At 38.4% G+C, this 24,542-nt stretch overlaps 1 protein-coding gene across 12 annotated transcripts in view; it reads right to left on the reverse strand.

The window, feature by feature from the left end:
* Positions 1–24,542, reverse strand: part of ENOX1 (ecto-NOX disulfide-thiol exchanger 1) — a 571,794-nt gene that overhangs the window by 326,984 nt on the left and 220,268 nt on the right. For 4 of the 12 annotated variants that reach the window (XM_063714804.1, XM_054528961.2, XM_063714809.1 and 1 more), the window contains one exon: positions 15,403–15,478. The exons of the other annotated variants lie outside the window; for them this stretch is intronic. The gene's annotated coding sequence lies outside the window, so the exon portion shown is untranslated. The remainder of the gene's footprint in view (positions 1–15,402; positions 15,479–24,542) is intronic. 12 annotated transcript variants of the gene reach the window in all.

Genomic DNA, 24,542 nt, shown 5'->3' on the forward strand with positions numbered 1-24,542 from the left:
TTTCATAGAAAAGTTTACAATATTTGCTTTGGAGAAATTTATTGCTGATTTACCTGCATGTAATACAAAAATCCCATACTTTGCTGAGAGGCTTCAAACCATAAGAGGATACAAGATAATTACTTTTCAGACTATTTAGGAAGCAGGGAGTTTCATTTAAAAAAAAAAAACTCCATGGTTTTCTCAACTCTATAAATGCTTCTTCAAGAAAAATATATATTCCAAACCAGAATGATAAAGGAGGCACAGAAGTGTCTGCATGACAGCCTTCTTCCTTCAAAATACATCACCACCTTCCATAACATCTGCTCTAACATTTTGGTCACTCACAACCTTATATGCTCAGAAAGAAATATTTGTAAGATCTAATGTAAAAAGTGCCCAGCTGTTCACCCTTATGCTGGGGCAGCCCTAGTGGTATAGTTGTCCTGTATCTGAGTGGACGCTCTATTTGTATCTGTCTCTATCAAATGTATCAGATACATATGGAGGATATAAGGTGGATTATCTTTGGACCAATTTACATAAAAAACCACGGAGCTTCCTCAGATGGAATGGAAGAAAATGGAGTGCCAAGGAAACAATCTGCTTCTAGGACAAGACACAATGATGTCAGAAAAATGAAGTAATGGTGGAAAAACCACACATAGGTAAAGTCTTTGAATATTGAGAGACTGGTTCAGTGGGCACTCATGAGTCCTGGGCAGAGAAACTGCAATAAATGCAGAGCTAAAAATTAAGAATGGTTTATCTGAAATCTCAGTGGGGCACTAGAAAGGCATGACACTGGCACTCGTCCACTGATGGGAGATAATACTCGTTACTGAGCTACACATAACTGCCACTAGATATGGGGCTCTGTCACCTTGGATGGGTATCAGTAGAAGTCACAACTCCCAGCTACCAATGACAAGTGAAGGCATAGCAACTGGAAACATTCCCAGGGTAGAAGGGGAATAACTTGCTGGTGATTAGTGGTAAATAAGAGGCCTCATTCACAGAATGTATGTGAGACATTTACTGGAGACTCCAGAGCTATTTGGGAGGAATCTGAGCGAGCCAGCTGAAGCCAAAGAAATGCTGTTTTGTAACCGTTACTGTGATTTGTTTTTATCCCCAGGATGAAGTGGCTTGGGAAATATAGGAAACTAGCAGAAGTAATGATGATGACTGCGATAATAGCTACTTTATTTTCTATGTAGTTCTCTGCATTGTTTCTGTGAAGTAAGATAACTATATCAAAATATTTCACTGAAAATTAATAAGCTCTCAAGTGAAATTATAAAAGATCCTGTGATGTGAGACACACTATCCAAAAGTACTGAACCAGGTGGAGGAAACTGCTGAAAATCAATGTCTCCTCTATTTTCTCACGATATACCACATACACAGAACATTACCTAGCTTATTACTGATTGGAACTAAGGAGTAGAAAAAGCATTATCTCATTTCCCTGGAGTCTCAGGGTTGTATGGGGCACCCCCTGCATCTGCCTAGCCTTTCACCCAGGAGGAACACTCCTCAAACACACAGAGGCTAAGTACCCTCTGTCCTCCAACCACACAATAGTCCTGCTTCTCAGTGAACTGGCCTTTCCTGGGCTAAGGACCCAGCCTCTCCAGACCTAAGACTGTCACAGTGCTCTTAGCGCTAGCTGATCTCCCTCAGCCTGTCCCAGGGTTCAACCCATCTGTTCAGGCTGCCTCTGAGCCTGGTCCTCCTGCCAGGTGTGTGCATGTTGATACAGTCACTCTCTCAGGTAATGCCTAACTTAACATCATGATATATTTAATCCTCCCATAAAATATTTCCTTCATTTCTCTTTTACTTCATCATTTTTAAAAAAACCATAGAGAAGATGAGAAACTAAATGTGGAATGGTATGTCACAAGTCTGAATAAGGCTAGAATGACTGTAATGTGACACATTTTAGATTGTAGACTTGGGGTACACATATATAAACTATTGTAGACTTTGGGTTGGGTTAAATAACATTCAGATTAGGAAAACTTCCTTTTATTGCTTTTATACTAAAAATTACTATATGAATTAATGTTGAATTTTAATAAATACTTTATCATCATATAATGAGGTAATCATGTGCTTTTTCTTAATTAGTATGAAAAATTACATTGAGTCAATCTTGTGTCCCTGGTTTAATTCCAATTTGCTCATGTATTAACTATTTAATATATTACTTGCTAATGTTTTCATCAGGATTTTGTACTTATTTGACATAAAGTTGTTAATATCCTCTTCATATTTTTAATGTCTGCAAGGAACTATAATGATGTCCTCCTCTTTTTTCATTCTTACCACCTGGCTATAGTTTTAGTCTCTTCTTTTTCCTTGTTTGAGCTTGAAAATGTTAATAGACTTCTCAAGAAAACATTTGCCTTTCCTCCCCACCCACCCCTTTTGGAGATGGGGGTCTCACTCTCATTCACACTGGAGTGCAGTGGTGTGATCATAGCTCACTGCAGCCTCAAACTCCTGGGCTCAAGCAATCCTCTCACATCAGACCCTCAAGCAGCTGAGACTATAGGTGTATGTCATCATGCCCAGCTAATTTTTTCATTTTTCAAGGATGATGGTCTCGCTATGATGCCGAGGGTGGTCTTGAACTCCTGGCCTCAAGTGATCTTCCTGCCTCGGCCTCCATAGTCACTGGGATTACAGGCATGAACCACAACACCTGGCTCTTGGCTTCGATGATGATTTCTGCTGTACATTTATTTCTTGTTTTTGTTTCTAAATTTTCATTATTTTCTGCTCTCCTCTTTCCTTATTCCTACTTTGCTTTAGTTTATTTTCCCTTTTTCTAAGTTTTTGAGATGAATGTTGTTTAATTTTTAGTCTTCCTTCGAACATATGCACTTAAGGCTATACATTTTCCTCAAAGATGGCATTAGTTGCATTTTATATATTTTGATATGTTGACATTTCAATATCATTCAGGTCAAAATATTTTCTAATTTCCACTGTGATTTCTCCTTTAACCCATTGTTTACACAGAACTGTTTCCTAATTTTTAAATATAGAAATATTCAAGATTTTGCTGTTGTTTTCAGGATTATTTTTACTGTCTTGTAGCTAAAATAAATTATGATCAACTTTTGATTATTTATAAGTTTTCAATCCTTTGAAACATTTTTAGATTTGCTTTTTGGCTCAAGTTTTTTATATGTTCTATGTATACTAGAAAAAAAAGATTTTCTGCACTTGCGTATTCAATATCTTTATGTGTCCATAAAGTTTATCATATTATTTAAACTTTCTAAATGCTTACTAATGTTTTGTCTCCTTGATGAGGGCTCCGGCTACATGACCCAATCACCTCCCAAAGGCCCTACCACCTAATACCATCATCTTAGGGGTGAAGATACCAACTTATGAATTTGCAGGGGACAAACTTTCAGTCTGTAAGAACGAGTATGCATGAGGGCTGAGAGGAAGGGACTATGTATGTTACACATGGGGACATGGAATGGGGAAGGGTGTGAAGGAAGGTGAAGGTTGTTCTTTCTTCTACTGTTTGTTATAGTGATGTTTCTCCTGGGGTTGAGCAGTAAAGAGAGGAAGGAATAAAGAGAGGAGGGGAAAAAATTGGGGGATCAGATAGAGCCCTGTTTCCCAAACATCATGTTTTGAGCTATTAGTGAATGGATCAGAAACATAAATTGTTTTGGTAAGCTAGAACAGAAGCTATCAGAGTATACTGTATGTAATAGAGGTAACATTTCATTAAATATTTTGTTTCACATATAGATGAGTGTTATTGTGTGGGTATATGTAAATTTTTGTGTGTTGATTTGTCATATAAAATGCTTTTCATATTATAGTTTGTAGTAAAAAATGAGTCACTGAACTAGAGTATTTAAGGTTCCCTGCCCCTGCTTCCCACAGTACAGGACTGTTATGTTAAAGACCTGATGTTCATTTTTTACTTGTGTTTTATGCCTTTAGAACAAAACAGTAAGTTTTTTCTTTATTTCTGTTACCCATAATGATGCAAAGAAAAAAAAACCCTTGCTTCTGACTTTTCAGAAATCCTGTCTTATTGTTCTCATTTCATGTCATACATTGATTTCCTGTTAAATAGTTTTCAAATCTCAAGCCATACTAGATCACTGAGCTTTTAAAGATTTTGAAAATCATCTCTCTCCTTTATCTCTTTTGTAGATGGTTTTTAAAACTGGCATGTGATGTGGCTTTATTTAAAAATACATTCCCATCTACATTATTGTCTTTTTTTTTTTTTTTTTTTTTTGGATATGTAGTCTCACTCTGTCTCCCAGGCTGGAGTGCAGCGGCACGATCTTGGCTCATGGCAACCTCCGCCTCCAGAGTTCAAGCAATTCTCCTGCCTCAGCCTCCTAAGTAGCTGCGATTACAGGCATGAGTCATCACACCTGGCTAATGTTGGCCAGGCTAGTCTCAAACTCCTGACCTCAAGTGATCCGCCTGTGTTGGCCTCCCAAAGTGTTGGGATTACAGGCGTGAGCCATCGCACCCAGCCTAAGTTACTGTCTACCGGAAAAAAAAGTACACAGTGAATCAGAATCACTCTCTTGCTGTATAAACTTGGAAAGTTATTCATTCTCTCTGAGTGCCAGTTTCTTGGGCTGTAAATTAAAGCTCATATTATCTCCTTATCTAGATTGTTGTAAGGAGTGGAGATGATTCATGTTAAGTGCCTGACCAAAGTTAGGCACTCACTAAATGATATTTTGAATTACAATAAAATGAGAACCCAAGCACACAACTATTTCTTAGTAACCTCATATATAAGCAGGCCTCTTGTTGTCTACTGCCTTGAAGAGCCCATTTAATCTCCTCTCACCCCACCAAGGGCCAAAACATGGCCCGACACACAGTTGATGCTTCATAAAAGCTGACAGAATTGAATTAAGCGGGGGTGCTGTTGTGTTTTCCTGATAGAGTACACTTATTACCAAAATAATTATAGAAATCAAGTTTTATGCCCAAATTAGCTCATTAATTTTAGGCTGGGAGCATAATCACAATAGAACCGCCTATCTCCCAAATGATCCAACCACAAAGAGAACAAAAGTCAAGCTTCATCCAGTAAGCGTCACCTTACCTGGCAGAGGTTTAGCGTGTCTCTCTGCTCTGGGAAGAAGCCAATAATTGAAAGCATTTGCTGGTCAAGACAAGCAGAACATTTAGGCTGAAGAGGGAGTGATATTTCTGCTTATCTTTAAAAGGAAAGAACAAGTTGATAAGAGAGAACAGTGGTTTTGCTCTGAAACCAGCCTGACAAACTATATTGAACAGAGGTCAGTACTTATTTTCTTTCAAAAACTTTCTTTCTTCTGCTCCCATTTATACATAAACAACACACATCCCTAAACTCCATCCATTGTTTTATCCTCGAAATTCTTAGCCCCAATTGGCCTCACTGGCAGCACATGCTCTCCTGACCACACAGCTGCATCCAAGGGAGGTAGGGGCACAACCTTCAATGGTATCTCTGCTATCTCAAAGGAATTCCAGATATCATTAAAACAATGCGTCTGCGCCTCTAAATAAAACAGGCCAGGCATGTTTCGGTAAACTGACAGTCTTCTCTAAAGGACCCCAAGGTATACGAAGCTACTGAGTTTTCCCATCCTACCATCTTCAAAGTGATAAAGAAAATGCAATTCTTATGCAACTAGCTTTTCCAGCTGACCCTAGGGTGGCATTTGCTGTCTACTCTTCTATTAAACTACCTCACAAAAATCATCTTTTTGTAAAGATTCTTTGTTTCCTCTCTCATACATGCATAAGAGGCCCCAGTGGTGGAGGCAGTGTTAGGATGGGGAGGGATGGACCGGGCTCCTGGGAATGGCCTCCATCAGAGGCCTGGTCTGTGGGCCCCAGTCACCGTGAGGGGTCGGTGGGGAGTGTGGAGCTTCCCAGGATCCTGCCTCTCTCCCTGTTTTCTGCCAAGCAGCAGGAACACACAATTCATTAAAGCAAAGCCAAAGGTCACGGACTGAGAAATAGCAAGAAACTTCCAGGGACTTGTTGATTTTGGAAACTTAATGTCCACGCTGTGTAACAGTGTGCATGTTCCCCAGGGGGAAGTAGATTGCTATTTATGTCAGAAAGATGCTTCAGAAGATGTCTCCTCCAAGCAAATAGTATATGTCTAATTGTTGGCATCTACTATCCTCTCTCCTCTTTTATTCAATAAAGTGATCCACCTTATCTGAGCTACAGAGACCTCTGATAGGTGCAGGGGAGGATGTTGAAGGGGGTGCCATTTCGATAGGTTGGCATTTTCTCTGTAATGGCAGGAGGCAGTAGAACTATTTGTTTATGTTTCAAACATAAAATAATGAATCGGCACTCGAACAAGTCTTGAAAGATAAAATATTCAGTGTTAATTGAATCTCTATATTGTGCCAGATAATATTTAAATGCTAGGAATACAGTGCTGAATAAGGTCCCTGCCCTCATAGACAGGTGTTCTAGTAGGAAAAGACCAAACAGACAAGCTAAAACAAATTTTCAAAGAGTGATAAGTGCTATGAAGACGGTTAAACATGGATAGAGACTGAATGGCTATGGAGGGGGCAGATTTCAGCAGATTTAGGGAAGGCCTCTCAGATGAGTTGGCATTTAAACCAAAAGGTAAAGGAAGAGAAAGAGCTGCCAAGCCCCATCAAGAGCGTCCCAGGCAGCAGGTGCAAATGCCATGCGGTGATGTGGAGGACAGCTCGGCCGTGTGCCTGGAGCCGGTCAACTACAGGCACGTGCACGAGAAGAGGTCACAGGGCAGAGCGGTAGGGCCAGACTCCACAGGAGCCTAGGGATGGTGGGAGGACTTCCTATGTCACTCTAACTGTAAAGGGAAACACTGAGACTGCAATCAAATAAATCTCCTTTGCCGCCTCACTGTCGGAGCCCTGCTTACCACATCTGAAGGATCCATATCTTCCAGAGCTCTGCAGATTTTGACAGCAGAGATATGCTCCTCACACCCCCAACTTCTGCTTTTTCATTATTTGTGACTATCAAAACAGAATTTTGATGACAAATTATTTATAAATAAACCAATCATTAAAATATGTAAGATCTCTCACCTATCACCATACTTCTCACTTAACCATTCTCATGCATCCCAATGACTTGAACAAAAAGAAACAGAACCAAAAATAGTCAAAACAGTACAACTTAATCTAAATTATCCTTCTCACAACATCACTGAGATTGACTTGCCAAGTCCTGGTCGTTGTCAGATTGGATTCTCTGGAAGTGAGTGCCTTCTGCAAAGTATCTCAGACATGGATAACACAGGGAGGACTAAACTGCTTTTCTTCCCATTTGAGTTGCCAACACTTCCCTCTGGGCCAATCGAGGATTATTGTTTCAACAATACATGCAAGCTAATTGTTTGTTAAGCCGGCCCAGCCAACCATAAAATCACAGGAGAGTCAGGCCTGGCCCATCTTCTTGCCTCTGAACTGGATCACAGTTAATATCTCTGAGAGTTCCACCCCAGGTTCACAGACCAACTGGGGAAGATGGCTCTTGAGCAAAGTCTGAATTTTGTTTCCATGAAGAAAGGTTTCTCCAACATAATCAACTACAATCACAAACAATCACAATTTTTGACACATTCACATTCTTAAGTCTGTATCTGCTTTGGTTTCCTTAAATAAAAACAAGCTAGAGATAAAAGTATGGAAATAAAATAGTTTCAAACAGAGAGCCCTGTGGAAGAATGCCCTAACTTAATATGTACTTCCAGATAAATGACAAGATATGTGTATAAGAGAAGCAAACTTCTACAAACATTCATTAACGATGTGTGAAGATAAAAGTTATCTTTGATGGAAAAAGGTAACTGATAAAGACATCAAAGAGAAAGATCTGAAAGTGAACTTTCTACATACTGACTAGATAAAACATATAAAGGGGCAATTTTGGTTGTTTTATTGTTGTAGGTCTAAAGGAATACTTTCATTTTCAGTAGTTTGTCAGCAAACAGCTCAGGAAACTTTACTATTTGAAATGAGTAGTTTGAGTTAACAGTAGTGACCAGATATTATAAAACCATGTTCTGCCTAAATATATCCACAAATCTTCAGATGGCCTACAAACCCAATACTGAGGCTAAAAAAGACATGACCTCTTGAGGGGCTCTTCTAGAAAGTGGGACTCTCTGGTACTAGGGATATAGCACTGTGAACCCCAAAAGGGAGACAGCTCTAACCCCCAGTGCGATCAGGAAAGACAGATGCAACCCCTAACTTAGGTTGCAGGTTTGATGTCCCCACTGCTGGGGGCATTCCTGTCCAGAAACCCAAGTCCTCCCCAAGAGAGTGGCTAGAGAGTATATACAAACACTATAAACCTTTCGTAGGAAAATAATGTCTTTCTATGACTAGAATTTGGCCAAAGGCTCTTCTTTTGAGTGTTAGTGATATAAAATTCTGCTCTAAAATAATAGTTTTAGAACTAAGCTTAAATTCCTAATTATTTGAACACATTAGAAAAAGAAAAAAAGTTTCTATTTCAGAAGGTATAGTTATTTGGAAACTGCCACAGTTTCTTTTTAAGTCAAAAATAACAAAATTTCATAAAAGCAAAACAACTAACATCCCTCTCCCTGACCCGCCACAGAAACCTTTCTTAGAACTATTCTGGTTCCACATAATAGAAACCAAATTCAATGTGGCTGAAGTAAAAACAGGGATGTACTGGTACACTTAATGGAAAGTTCAAGGGATAAAGGGTTCAGGTATGGGTAGAACTAGGTGCTTAGACTATGAGGACCTTTCTCCATCTCTTAATTCTGCTGCCCTCTGCATTGGCTTCATTTTTAAGTAGGTTATCTTTAACTGGAGGCAAAATGACTATCAGGACTTCCAGATTTACATTACGTCATGCAGCAACCTCAGTTTTATAAAACACAACAAAACTTCTTCTGGGAATTCAACAAATGTCTCAGGATTGGGTCTCCTTAATCTGTCTGGGTCCACATGCCATCCCTGTGGTCTGCTATTCCTGTGGTCTGAATGGCCAGCCCTGGTGGCCTATTCCTGAAGATGTACCACTTGGATTCCATAAGCTAAGAAGGGACAACCCAAGGTGCGGCTGGCAGGAAAGGAATACAAGCTGACAGATATCACTAATGGAATGTCCATGTCTCTCCCTCCACTTACCTGTTTCCTCCTCTTTCAATCAAAAGCCTATCAAAACTGGGTTCAGATATTACCTTCTGCAAAAGCGCTTCCCAAATTCCATGGAATTGTTTACTTGAAAATGGTTAATTTAAAAAAACAACCAAAAAAAACCCTCTTCCTAGAGTCTCTCCTTTTGGTGTAGAAGCCCTTTCTGATCCTCCTACAAACTCTTGTTTCCCTCTAACACTGAATTTATTACACTTTTTGAAACTTTCTGTCCATATGTTTGTCTTAAGCATAATAAATTCCCAAAAGGCATTTTATCCTTGCCATGTAGGAAAGTCTTTGGCACAAAATAGTAAAAATTTATGGAATTAGACTGTTGTTGTTGACAGAGACAGTTCTCTCTCAGAGTGTATCAATCAGTCCACTGTAATATCAGTCACATTGAATTTATTCTGAACTAACAATGAAACAGTCTCTAGCAAAACTCCCATCTTTAATGTCTCTATCTTGTAAACAGAAATCTGAAAACTCAGCAACTGAGAAATGCATTTTTACCTAGTCAATAGAATTCAAACTCAGACAAGAATAGCAAAACAACAACTGCTAAAAGTACTTTAAAATGACTCATTAGGAAGCGCAAGTCCCTCTATTCAACAAAAAGACGAGTAAAATAACTAATTCATCTCTAACTTCATTCATATTTTCAGTTTATCTTCTGACTTCACAAGAATGGAAGTTTTGTATTCTACTATGATCAATACCTCATGTAAAAGTAGTTACGGCGCAGCAATGCATGACTTTTCAGATGATGTTATTCTTAACATTGCTGAAATTTACCATTACTTAAAATATACTAACTGCATTAGTAGATTCTAGAGAATACTCCTCTGTATCTTGCAAATGTATATATGCTCTGAGCCTAATGCTCATGTGGCTCCTCCTTAGTCTCCAATGAAAATGAGGTAGATCCTACAAGAACCCAGTTCCAACATGTCTGGTTTCAGAATCATCCACTTCAAGTTGAACTCCTGTGATCAAGGCCTTAAAAGCTGTACTGAATTCCACATTCAGGACCCACTGGTTCAGGAGACACTAGTATCAAGGCTCTAAGACAGCGGTCGCCAACCTTTTTGGCACCAGGGACCAGTTTTGTGGATGACAATTTTTCCACAGATGGCAGCGGGGGGATGGTTTTGGGATGAAACTGTTCTACCTCAGATCATAAGGCATCAGAATCTCATAAGGAGTGGGCAACCTAGATCCCTCATAAGCGCAGAATAGGGCTCTCGCTTCTATGAGAATCTAATGCCTTCAGTGATCTGATAGAAGGTGGAGCTCAGGCGGTAATGCTCACTTGCCTGCCTCTCACCTACTGCTGTGCAGCCTTGTTCCTAACAGGCCACAAATTGGTATTGGTTTATGACCTGGGTGTTGGGGACCCCTGCTCTAGGGTGCAGGAGAAGGTGAACTAATATTAATAAAGGGAAGGTAAACTAATATGAGCTGTGTGAGGCATGGTGCTGGATCAAGTTCAGGGGATAATTTATTTTCTAAAAATTACGTGGCCTTTCTTTTTAATTCTATTTATGTGATGTATCACATCTATTGACTTATATATGTTAAATGATCCCTGCATCCCTGGGATGAAACCAATTTGATCATGATGTATTATCTTTTTGAGGTACTGTTGACTCACAAGTTGTTGGAATAAAAAATAATAATAAAGAGAGAAAAAAATAAAAATTATGCAGAATATTTCTGCTTCAGGAAACTACTGACCCATTTTTTATCTTCTAAGATAAAAACCTTTTTATACACCAAAAACTTTTATCTTAAAAGGTACGTTATAATTTAGTCAAATTTGATAGTCATGGGTTTCATAAGCTGCAACAATTGATTATTACATTTGATAATATGATGACTGAAAAGCAAAAGAACATTTGGTATCTTAATATCAGTTTAAATTTCACCCAATCATGATGGCAAAATTGCCCACAAAGCTGTTCTAGCTGTTCCTTACACCTTTCCTCTTCTACAGCACACTCAGCCAGTGCAGGAGAGGATGGGCCCAGCACAATTGTGTCCACAAACCAACTCAGACAAGATGAGGTTATTTTGACTTAAAGGGTATGTGGTAAGCTTAATGAAATGATTTAAATAACATTTACACAGGCCTTAATTTTTTTCCATTTGCTTCTTTAGTTTAGAAAATACTGGTTTTATAAGTAGCTGGGTTTTGTTCTTAGCTTCTCTGTATTTTAATGTCCTGCTGGCCTGACCTGGTCTCTACCTGATACCCTGATGTCTGAGTCATCTCCAACCTCTGCAGGAAGAAGCAGAGACCTTTAGCCCTGTCACTCTGAGAGGTTTCTGATCTCTTACCAACCCTCTTTGAGAGCCCTGACTTAAGAAAAAAAATGCTTAAAAATAAAACACCGAAGTATTCATTGACAGCTTCAACTTCATTGTGGGAGACATTCTCTGATGTCATGAAAGAAGCATGCCAGGGAGGCCACCCACCAATTGATTTTTGAAATTCCTAGAAGCTATAGAAAAGGGCTCACCTCTGCTCTAGGAGATAAACAGTACTTCATAAGATATTTATTAACCTAGAGGCTCTTAACTAAAAAAAAAAAAAAAAAATGCAGCCTTTTAGTGTATTCCTAGAACCCTCCTCATTCCCCTTTCATTCCTTAGCTTATTCCCTCCCTTCTTCTTTCTCATTTACACAGAATCTTAGGGTCAGAAGAAATCTTGCTAGTTAAATAATTCAGCTCTTCTGGCTATACATTCTCCTCCCTTTTTATTTCTCTGCATCTCCATGCCCCAGCTTGCTTCTCCTCTCATCTCTGCAACTGTTCTTCCCCCTCTCATTTGTTCTGAAATTGCTGCTGCCTACATGGTAGGCACTCCTGGGTATACACAGTAGGACCAAAATAAGCCTGACATGAATGGTTTTGCCTGGGTCATTAACTGAGGTCCAGGACTGACTACCCAAAAAGAACTACCTAACCTTGTAGTCCTCTGCTTGTCTTAATACATGAAGGTAAGACTAGGCAATCAGTTATTTGCTGAGCTAATGAATGAACAAATGATTGCTTATCCAAGCAAATAGCATATCATATCATTTTCTGTTAAAGTGAAAATACAGCCCTAGGAGAATTAGGGAGGAGCTTCACTGGTCACAGATATCTTATTACCAATTAATTTAAGGATACTGCTCGTTCCTAATGGAACTAGTCATGATAAAAAATGGGAGTTTGTAATAATATTGAAGAGGAAGAGGAGGTAATTTTGGAACCTGGGATATTCTGTATGGGGAAATATGGGAAGTAGAGATGGGCGTTGGGAAATCTGAACAGTCAGAGGCAACCTAGAGACACCACCACTACCTAAAGACAGGTGTTAGGCGGCACCAGAAGTTGGGAATGGCACACAAAAATGAAATGCAGCAACAAAATTGAACATGAATACTATTATTTAATGTAGGTTTAGGTAGCTATTGTCATAATACCAATTCATATGTGCTGAATTGGGAAATCTTGCATTGAGCAGTCAATAAATAATAACTAAAGTTAATAGTGAATATAGGACCATCACCATTTCGCTATTTTACTTCTTAAAACAAAACAAACAGGAAAACAAATGCTATCTCATAAGACAGACTGGGCTTGACACTTGGTTGCTCTGACAACGAAGGCCCAAAGAAAAAGTTCCTGTTATACTGGTGTCAAACTACTCACTGCTTCTTTAAAACTGGCTCACTTAAATATATCTGCCTTATCCCTTTTTGATGTCATTTGTACGATTCACTTTTGCTTTGGTTTCTGGTTTTGCAAATTGTTAGTTCCTGCAGATAATGACAAGCAGAGGGATTAAAGGAAGTGCAGGATAATGAACAAACAAAAAGCATGACATAAATCAGGCACACAGTGATGCTTACTTAAGGCAGATATGTTGGAGAATTGACTGTTGCTATTTTCCATTCTAGTCCTAGAGTATTGTGAGAATAAAGTATCTTTCTTTCTTTCTTTCTTTCTTTTTTTTTCTTTTAAAGAGGGAGTTTCACTTTTGTTGCCCAGGCTGGAGTGCAGCTGCGCGATCTCCGCTTACTGCAGCCTCCGCCTCCCAGGTTCAAGCGATTCTCCTGCTTCAGCCTCCCGAGGAGCTGGGGTTACAGGCGTGCTGTCACCATGCCCAGTTAATTTTTGTATTTTTAGTAGAGACAGGATTTTGCCATGTTAGTCAGGCTGGTCTCGAACACCTGAGTGCAAGTGATCCACACACCTTGGTCTCCCAAAGTGCTGGGATTACAGGCATGAGCCACTGCGCCTGGCTGAGAAATCACAAAGTATCTTTCTAAGTGCACTAGTGCTACTTGGGGAAAACATAAATAATTACAGGTGGATCCTAGATAAGGAGACATTCCTTGTTACTTCCAAAAAAAATCCATAATCTTTGGAGATTCCAAAGATATTTTCCCTCGTGAATCATATGGAATGCAAAAGGCAGGTGTACATAAGAATCCATGTACACACTGAATCAGAAGTAAAGACTACAGCAAAAATAGGGAGCCACGTTAGGGACTTAACAGCAGTCTGGGCTAAAATCCTATTTCTGCCTACAGTTACCTTGAAAGGAATCCTTTGCTGCCCTTTATGTAAATGCAAGTGATTTAAAAACATAGTTAGATCTGTATAGTGCTATACAATTTACAAAGTACTTGGGCATTCATTATCTCCTTTGATTTTTGTAGATTTTTTGTATCTCCAGTTCCAAAATGAGAAAAGTGATGCCCAGAGGACTTGTGTAGCCAGTACAAAAATATATGGTAACTGGTTTCAAAGCTAGGACTCCAAGCAGGTTTTGTTTTTATTTTTGAGACAGGGTCTCACTCTGTCACCCAGGCTAGAGTGCAGTGGCACCATCTTGGCTCACTGCAGCCTTGACCTCCTGGGCACAAGCGATCCTCCCACCTCAGCCTTCTGAGTAGCTGGGACCACAGGTGCACACCACCACACTCAGCTAATTTTTGTATTTTTTGTAGAGACAGAGTTTCACCATGTTGCTCAGGAGTCTGGTCTCAAACTCCCGGGCTCAAGCAATCCATCTGCTTCAGCCTCTCAAAGTGCTGGGATTACAAGTGTGAGCCACAGTGCCCGGCCCTAACCAGGTTTTCTGACCCCTAGCCCAATATACTCTTAAACCAGCAATGTTTTCTTATTTTCAAAACTGAACTAATTATATCTTGGACGAGAATTAATACTTTAAAGACATTCTAAAAATACAAAGTAGCTTTAAAAATAACAGTGATTCTTGTATTCTTATCCTGTCTTTCTATCTAAGAGCTCAAGTGTCAAATGATATCTTCCTCTCTATTGGTATCCCAAAATAGTGAACCATAAAAAAAATTGGGAATAAATTGCAAACCCGCTAATATCCCAAAGCTTTCACGAGTAAAAAGATGTTAGGATTAAGGAGAGAAGCTACAGAGGAAAAGTGCTATCATAAAACATCACCTTAGCTGTGTCTTAATCATCACACAAAGACAACTAGCATCAGCCATATATGTGTCCTCAACCATCTGTGTTCTCAACCCTTGCTTTTTTGCCTTGTAGCAAACTTTGCTAATTTCACAGTACTGTACAATACTTCTTGGTATTATGTGAAGTACTCTATTTAGACATGTTGACTTCACTAATTAGTCTATAAATACTTGACTTTTAGCCACTGCTTTGGTAAGTGAGATAATTGCTGAGGAAAGGCCAAAGTATTTATGGTCAATCAGATGCAGAAAAGGGGAATATGGTCTTTGAGCTGAGTAAAATGTAAAACATTATGTGGCAAGGCAGAAGCTATTAGCAGGATCAATATCTCTCCTAGTACCTTAATAAATCATTACATCAAAGCCCCAACAGAGGATGGAGAAAACCTCAGTCTACCTACATGGAAGCTTCCAAATTGGAAAATAAAATTCCATTTAAATTACAAAGACCCAATTCATATACAATGGAAATGACAAGCTACAAAACTAGTCTCCAAATCCTGGATGTGCTAAGAGTTTTGAATCATTAGTGAAGGGAGAAAAGCAGAAAGACAAAGAACACTGCTACTCTTTGGGTTGCACATTCATAATTCGCAAGTGGTAAATATGTATGAATCTGCTCCACTGCAGCTAGGGATGACATACTGCTTTTTAGAGATAGCACTGAGCAGAGAAATCAAAGTAGAGGAAGGTTGGGCCGTTATAACTTACCTCCTCCCACATTTAACAGTTCTCAATCTTCTCAAATCTCCCCTTACTTAAATTGCTCTCCTTTGGGGATGGCTTCCTAAAATGAAAAGAACTTTGATACCAATGAATGTTCAATGTATAGCAAAAAGCATCCCATGGTGAGCTCTCACTGTAACATGGGACGTAAATAATTGTATTTTTTCTAAATCTTTAATCGCTCCCATTCTCTTTGATGCTTCCAGGAAAACAAGCAAGCAATTAAAAGAAGTTACTAGGCTAACTTGCCCAGTTTTTTTTTTTTTTAACTCTAGAACTAATTATTTCTCTTTTCTAATATGTAGTAAAAGACAAAAGAAACATTTTGCAGAGATTAATATTATAGAACATTAGGCTTTCCCTTAAGGATACTGTATTTCCTCACTTATAGAGATGATAGTGAATATAGACACTATTTTGACTCCACCACAGCTTTTGCTTTGTAGTCATACTGTTTAATTAAAAATAGTTTTTTTTTCTTACAAGCTCAAATTACTCTACTGTAGATCTCTCAAACCTCACAGTAAGTTGAAGCTGAGAACTAAGAGGTCACACTAGGAAATGTATTTAGATAGGTCATAACTGGCAAATCAGCAACAAAAGAAAGCAGGGCTTCCCAACGTCTTGAAACATTCATTCATGATTAATTATTTCTTTCATTCCACAATTATCTATTAGACACTTGAGTATCATGCTTGGGCTTGATGATAATTATATCAAAGAAAGTTCCCAGAAGGTTCTATTCTCAAAAAAAAAAAAAAAAGTCTGACCATCTAAGTGGGTACATAAGTCACCCTATACTTAAAATGTTAGATAACATTAGAAGATGTAAATTATATAAAAGTTGATTGTCACAAGTGCCATATATGGCTACATGCCAAAGAAGGGCTACAGTAAACTTTTATAAAGAAACCTCTATTGGCAGGGGTTACCAGGGAAGGGACTAGGGGAGAGGGTAAAAGACCTGAGCTATATAGAATTTGAATAAGTGAAAAAGAAAAGGACACATACCTCAATCAGTAGAAAAAGCCTGGGCAAGCCAGTGCAAGCACACAGTGCAGTGTGAAGCAGGAGAAAGTTCACAGCGCAGATCAGTGGTAGGTCAGGACATTAAAGTCCCACCCCAACACCCAGGAAAGACAGTAGCTGGACTGCATATCTTAAGGTAGGAAAGTTTTTACTTCAGATGGGAGAAAAATAGAGAGTCAGGAGAATTCTGATACCATGTCCAAGTCCAAGACCGTTTGGGGAGTCAAAATTGTATAGAAAGAAATACCTTCTCTAGAAGAAGCAGATTTCATGTATGGCCAGAAGGTGGTAGGGGTTTCCATAAAGCGGTCTGAGGCTATCAGGAAGCCTGTTTCTTATAGAAAAGGGGTTTCAGAAGATCCAGGGACAAGACACAATTTCAGGAAAGGGGCACTGGGAGGATAGTTCTTTTAGCAGAAACTTCCTGACAGGAACAGGGATGAGTGCCTAAGGGAGGAGATCCTGCCTGGGAGAGGCAAGAAAGGCAGAAATGAGAAGCAGGGTGGCTCTGACTGATCTTCCTGTTCTAAATGGAACCTAGTGTCTTGCTGGTTCAGGAGCCTCATTCTGGGCTAGAAATAGCATCCCACTCCCACCTCACCAGCCAGGTTCCAACCGTATAAGAAGTTAAGCTGAAAACAGGAGATTCATTTTGTGTGGTGCATACCCATAGTTCCAGCTACTCAGGAGGCTGAGGGAGGAGGATCATTTGAGCCCAAGCATTCGAGGTTGCAGTGAGCTATGATCATGCCACTGCCCTTCAGACTGGGTGACACAGTGAGATCTTGTCTCTAACAGAAGTTTTAAATTTTTAAAAAATTCATTTTGTGGTTATAAATACAAAAATTCCCCAATAATAATGACAAAAAAGATATAGGAAGATTTGTTGGTTAGGAGATCATAGCTGATAGGGTGTGTACTACTTACAACTGCTATTCTTCCACACTCACACTATCTCCTGTCTTAAGCAAATCTAGGCCCAGTGTCCCACTGAGGGAAATCACAAGAAGACTTAGAGGGGTCCCATCCATGAGAGCTGTACCATGAGTACATGCTACTTGGAAGGCTGCTTCTGTGGTCATTCTGAGAGCTGGGAAACCAACCTGGTGCTGAGCTGTCAAGAAGGCAGCATCCGCTGATTCTGGTACCACTGGGAAGAACAGGACACATCTTTACTAGGGAACTGGCTGCTAGTCAACAGCTGCCCCTTCTGCTCCCCAATAAGCACCTTTCTGATTACTGTCAGTTTCTCAGCAGAAAGGCCATCAGCTGTTGTGTTGATGATGGGGCTTCAGTGGTTGGAAGAATTTTGCAGTCTCCAGTCTGAACTATTCCTCTGGGTGTCCTTATTCAAACAGCATTTAATTTGAAAACAATTAGCTGGTTGTTCACTTCCTTAAGGCAAAGCAAGACTGGATGGGCTATCAGGTTGGACTAAGATTCCAGCAGAACACTCTGAAGGAGCCAGGATGTTTCTAGGATGGGTCTGATTTGTGTTGGCTTCAGGAAAAGTCTAGCATTTCTATCCCCGATCACTGTGAATTAGTCACTATTTCCCTTAGTTGCTCTGGCAGGCTTTCATTTATTTTTGCCTGGGTGACAAGGAGACACTTCTACATTTCAACATTAAACAGACTGGACGATTCATTTGTTTTCTTCTTTTTTTCACTCTTCCAGGTAAAGGGAAAATGGATCCTCATGGTGAATTATAGATGAGAATTCAATGAAAGATACAGAGACTAAAGAGAAGTAGAGTTTTATAAAAAGCAACTGGATTTGCTTTATAAAGTAGCAGATTTCCTTTTACAGGCTGGCCAACATAATCTTTGGGACTGAAATATCTTTCTGATAACAGTATGTCTTTTCTGTCACCGAATCCTCTACTTATATCCCCTGCCACACTTCGTCCTGCTAATGAGGACAAAACAATATGAGGAAAGTTTTGTTTTTCTCAGTCTCCCAATTCCTCACCTCTCTTCTCTGCAAACCACTCAGCTTCCATAACAAAAAGGATGACACAAACAGAGTAAAAATATGTTACTAGAGACTTTCTCAGTTCATGGCAGTATTCAATCAGCTAAATCTGGCAAACTCACACACATCTGGCCTGCTGGCAAGCCTGACTAGAATTCAGCTGTGCCTGTACAAGGAAGCAGGGGAACAGCATTTAGAGTTAGACAGCCCTATGGCCTGCTGAATCCTCAAATATGCAAGGGGCTTATTCACAAAATGCTTCACAAAAAGTGGTTCCTCCAAACACATGCATACTTATTTGATGTTTTTATACTTTTTTTCTTTTCAGTGCTAAGCCATCTTCTTTAGTTAGAACTATTTTTATCCTTTGTCACTTTATAAACTGCACTGGAATTCAGTATTCCATGTACAACCTTACTTTTCTGTATGACATGGAAAACAATATGGGAATCAGAGGGACTTAAAACTAAGTCCATGGACCCCAATTCCCAAATTGCAGATTTAGGCCTTACTGTCTCTCAGGCAGGTTAGACGACTTCTGAAAAGAAGTACTTATTTAAATATGCTTATTTTATTGTTATTGAGGTATGCATAAATTATCCCAAGTTATAGCTATCCAAAACTGTGAACAACAGAACAAGACCCAAAACTGCAGAGAATATATCAACTCAGTTGCAAAAGATAAGACAGTAGGAAAGGTGCCATAGAGAACAATATTGGGAGTTGGCATCATGAAGAAGGTTAGCAAGATGTGTTTATAATACAACTTTCATTCCAACAGAAATTATAACATGCTAAGAGCATGGACCTCGAGGAAAAAATATCTATTTTTGGGGGCTAAGTAACTTTTGGAAAAGACTAAAACACAAACTCCTTTAGTAAAATGCTTTAATATACTCTAGGGCTTTTCTTTAAAAGTAAGGTGTGATTAAACTAAAACTTTCAAGTAGTTCAATAAACTAAGCAAGAACTGTTGGCTTCCCTCCAACCATAGTCCCATTTGCTAGAGATAATAACCATAAAAGTTTCATGTGCAGCCCACACATATACAAGCATATATATCTGCATATTTACACATGTGTGTATTTGCTGGTACAGGCCTAAAATATGGAAACATTTGCTATTTTATTAAAAAGTGCTCATACCATATATAATATTCATGCAACATTGTTCTGTATCATTGACATAGATGGGTTTGTTCTTTTTAATGGCAATTTTATGTACTATTGAACAGGTATGCTATAATAACTATATTCCTATTGGTATGCTTTTAGGTTACTTCTGAGTTTTAACAATTAAAAAATATGCAATACGCCTTCTTACAATTATAACTTTCTAACTTGTATAGATAGAATTAAAAGTTCTCCAAAAATTATTATTCCAAGCTACACTCCTTCCAACAGAGTGACAATTTCTCACCACCACTAGATAGTATCAACTGTTTAAATTGTGTCCAATGGACAATTGAAAAATACTCTCTTATTTTAATTTTTGCCATCATTAATGAGGCCATCTTTGTTTGGCTGTTATATTTTTCTTTGAATAGCCCATTCATATTCTCTATTTGTTTTCTTCTACTGAGTTATTACTTTTTACTAATTGAGTCCCTTGTTTCACAGAGAAATTAGCCCATCATCTGTCATATGTACTGCAAATACAATTCCTAATTTTTCATTTGTCTATTGGCTTTGTTTTGGAATGAGGTTTTGTTTTGGAATGAGGAGACAGTCTTCTAGAAAATAAGACATATTAAATAATATATCGGTAATTGTAAAGCACAGATTGTATGGTGCCAGCCGTCATGTGCTTTGTTTGGGTGTTATGCTTATCTTAGGTAACAAGGTCATCAGGATTAATTAGTGAAAATCCTGCTGAGTTTCAGATCATCTCAGTGGCCCTCTATAAAGTGTTCCCACTCACCTGGCAGCCTCCTTTCTTAATCTCAGTTGGAAACTCAACCACAAAGTGGTTGCTCCTTGTACCTAGAAGTCATTTAAAAGACAGTAATCAAAACTTCTGTTCTCTTTTATTTGTTCTTCTGCTTCCCTATCAATAATACTGGGAGGAGTGGGGGAGAGAACAGTGCATAATCAAAAGGCAGACCTAGCAAATTATTATTTTATTGATAAAATAATTCAGCAAATTCTCAATATTCCTGCTTCACAGTGATTACCCTAGATTTTATATTTTAGGGTTTTGCACCTACCTCTTATCATTACCACTAACTAGAGTGTAGTCTGTGTAGGGCACCGATTAGACTCACCCCTGGTATGGCAGGCAAAGAATGCCAAGGCAAAAGCACAGCCGACAAAGCTCCCTGTACTTGTGCAGATAGAAAGGCAGAGTATACCCCGGAGCTGAGCTGCAAGGTACAAATCCTGACCCTCCTACTTGGTAACTGTATTACTCAGAGTCAGTTAACCTCTCAGGGCCTCAGATTCCTAATACATATGATGCATACAGGAACAGTGCCATGAGAATAAGAAGAGCAGCTACATCACAGGACTGCTATAGGGTGAATGGAGTTATGATGTAAAGTAGTGCCTGGTATACACATAGCACATTTTAAGTAAATGCGGCATATCAGTATAGCAATTATATATAGCGCAATAGAAAAGTTAGAGTGTGATGAAATCCAATAGGCTTTACAAAAATCAAGTAAGTATTAGTACTATGTAACCACAGAAAAGGGAGGCCCAAAGGAACAGTCAAGAAATGCAGTGAGGGCCAGGCACAGTGGCTCATGCCTGTAATTCCAACACTTTGAGAGGCCGATGCGTGTGAGCCCAGGAGTTCAAGACCAGCTTGGGCTACATGGTGAAATCCCATCTCTACAAAAATACAAAAATTAGCCAGGCATGATGGTGTGCATCTATAGTACCAGGTACTTGGGACACTGAGGTGAAAGGATCACTGGCTGAGGCTGCAGTAAGCCATAATAACACCACTGCACTCCATCCTGGACAACAGAATGAGACCCTGTCAAAAAAAAAAGGAAGGAAGGAAGAGACAGAGGGAGGGAGGGAGGGAGGGAAAGATGGAGGGAGGGAAATGCAGCAAGGGAAGAGATGGGGAGCAACATGGCCAAATTGAAGCCTCCACCACTCATCTTCCTCATAGGAACACCATATCTTGAGTAGAAAGATGAAAAAATGAACCAATGCAAAATAATAGCTATAACAACTTTTCAAGATATAGACAGTACAATAAGATATAAATAGAAACAATAAAAAGTTAAAAAGTTGGGGAATGAAGTTTAAAGTGTAGAGTTTTTTAATACTCTTTATTAGTTTGTTTATACAATTAGTGTAAGTTGTCATCAATTTAAAATAATGGATTATAAGATATTTGCAAGCCACATGGTAACCTCAAATCAAAAAAATACAATAGATACATAAAAATTAAAAAGCAAGAAATCAAAACATACCACCAGAAAAAATCACCTTCATTAAAAGGAAGACAGGAAAGAAGGAAGAGAAGACCACAGAACAACCAGAAAACAAATAACAAAATGGCAGCAGTAAGTCCTTACTTACCAATAATAACACTGAATGTAAATGAACTAACCTCTACAATCAAAAGGCACAGAGTGGCTGAACAGATAAAACAAAACTAAACTAAACAAAAAACAAGCTCCAATGATCTGCTGCCTACAAGAAACATGCTCCACCTATAAAGACACACATAGATTGAAAATAAAGAACTGGAAAAGATACTCCATGCCCATGGAATCCAAAAAAAGAACAGGAGTGGCCATGCTGGTATCAGACAAAACAGATTTCAAGACAAAAACTATAAATGGAGACAAAGAACTTCATTATATAATAATCTATGGGTCAATTCAGCAAGAGGATATAACAATTTTAAATATAACAGTGGAGCACCCAGATATAGAAAGCAAATGTTACTAGAGCTAAAGAGAGAGAGAGACCACAATACAATAATCACTGGAGACTTCAACACCCCACTTTCAGCATTAGACAGATCATCCAGACAGAAAATCAACAAAGAAACATCAGATTTAATCTGCCCTATAGACTAAATGGACCTCATAGATAATTCCAGAATGTTTTGTCCAATGGCTGCAAAATATACACACTTCTCCTCAGCACATGGATCATTCTCAAAGACAGACCATACGGTAAGCCACAAAACAAGTCTGGAAATTAAAAAAAAAAATCACATCAAGTATCTTATCTGACCACAGTGGAACAAAACTAGAAACCAACAACAAGAGGAATTTTGGAAAGTATACAAACACATGGAAATTAAATGATATGCTTCGGAATAACTAGTGGGTCAATGAAAAGACTAAGAAGGAAATTGAAAAATTTCTTGAAACAAATGATAATAGAAACACAACATTCCAAAACCTATGAGTTACAGAGAAAGCAGTTAGAAAAGGGAAGTTTATAGCTATGTTATAAAAGAAGAAAAACTTCAAAGAAACAACCTAGCAATGCATCTTAGTTAACTAGAAAAGGAAGAGCAAACCCAACACAAAATTAGTAGAAGAGAATAAATAATAGAGACCAGAGCAGAAGTAAATGAAATTAAAATGAAGACAATACATATGACTGATGAAATGAAAAGTTGGTTTTTTGAAAAGTTAAACAAAATTGAAAAACCTTTACCTAGATTAATTGAGAAAAACAGGGAAAGACCCAGATAAATAAAATCAGATGAAAAAGGAGGCAAAGGACTGTTAGAGGCTGCTATGAGCCACTGTATGCCAATAAATTGGGAAACTTAAAAGAAATGGATAAAGACACATACAGTCTACCAATATTGAACCATGAAGAAATCCAAAACCTCAAAACACAAATAACAAGTAATGAGATTGGAGCCATAATAAAAGGTCTCGCAGTAAAGAAAAGCCCAGGACCTGACGGCTTCACCGCTGAATTCTCCCAAACATTTAAAGAAGAATACCACTTCTATTTAAATTATTCTGGAAAAAAATAAAGGAGGAACGAATACTTCCAAACTGAGGAAGGAATACTTCCAAACTCATTCTACAATGCCAGTATTACCCTGATACCAAAACCAGACAAAGACTCATTAAAAAATAAAATAAAATAAAAAACTACAGACCAATATCCCTGATGAATATTGATGCAAAAACCCTTAACAAAATGCCAGCAAAATGAATTCAGAAGTGAAAGATCTCTAAAATGAAAACTATAAAACATTAATGAAAGAAATTGAAGAGGTCTCAAAAAATGAAAAGATATTCCATGTTCATGGATTAGAAGAATTAATATTGTTAAAATATCCATACTACACAAAGCATTCTACAGAGTCAATACAATCCCTTTCAAAATGCCAATTACATTCTTCACAGAAACAGAAAAATAATCCTAAAATGTATATGTATCAAAATATCTCATGTACCCCACAAATATATACACTATGTACATACAAAAATTCAAAATAAAAAAAATTATAATAAACAGAAAAGAAAAAAGAAATGCAATGAGGAATAGACGGAATTTGAGGAGGAGGCCTAAGATAAACAAAATCAAGTATTGTGTGTATTCTAAAAGAGGAGAAGAGCCTTACAAAAACACTATTACCTCAGGGACAATGAATAAACTAGTGGGAGTGCAGTGAAAGGCTGCGACTGGATAGTAGGAGGGGATTACTTTCAAAATGCAGATTGCCAACATCTCAAACTCTGTTTATTTAAATGAAAATGTTTACTTATTCTTTGCTCTCAATTAATAAACTGAATCAGCTATTATCAGAGTAGTATTTCAAATGTGAATCTTTAGAGCAAATAATTTTAAAAAAGAAATACCTTTCCCACAGAAATACTGGTGTCCAGGATGGAGGACTTTCCAGGCTGGTCCCTGCAGCCCCTGACTACAAATGCGAAGGCAGAGTAATGATATTATACTATCATCAGTCCCATTCATTCCTTCACTCAATAAGCATCTGCTGAATGCCTACCACCAGTCCATCACTCTCTTAAAAAAGAAGTGGTAATGGTGAACAAAGAGAAACAAGGTCTCTACTCTCGTGAGGCTTCTATTTTAGGGTGGGGAAGGAGAAAAGCAATGGATACAGAGCATAAAAATAAACAGATGAGTAAGATTAAGATTACTTGAGACAGTGGAAAG

The sequence above is a fragment of the Pongo abelii genome, chromosome 14, assembly GCF_028885655.2.
Source record: "Pongo abelii isolate AG06213 chromosome 14, NHGRI_mPonAbe1-v2.0_pri, whole genome shotgun sequence".
Classification (NCBI taxonomy): Eukaryota; Metazoa; Chordata; class Mammalia; order Primates; family Hominidae; genus Pongo; species Pongo abelii.